Raw genomic sequence first — 251 nt, 5'->3', positions numbered from 1 at the left:
TCCATTGAGGTCTTCCTCAGTGGCGTTCACTGCCTCTTCCTCCTCTCCAAATTCGGCCATGTTGATGGCCTTGCACTCTCCTGTTGGATTTTCTTCTGTATTGCTTGGAAGAGCACTAGGAGGGAGTTCAGTAATTCTCTTGCTCAGCTGACCCACTTGTGCCTCCAAGTTTCTAATGGAGGACCTTGTTTCAGTCATGAAACTTTGAGTGGTTTTGATTAGATCAGAGACCATGGTTGCTAAGTCAGATT

This window comes from Arachis duranensis, chromosome 10 (genome assembly GCF_000817695.3).
Source record: "Arachis duranensis cultivar V14167 chromosome 10, aradu.V14167.gnm2.J7QH, whole genome shotgun sequence".
Taxonomy (NCBI): domain Eukaryota; kingdom Viridiplantae; phylum Streptophyta; class Magnoliopsida; order Fabales; family Fabaceae; genus Arachis; species Arachis duranensis.
The sequence above is the reverse complement of the archived record's forward strand: the minus strand, read 5'-3'. Positions refer to the sequence as shown.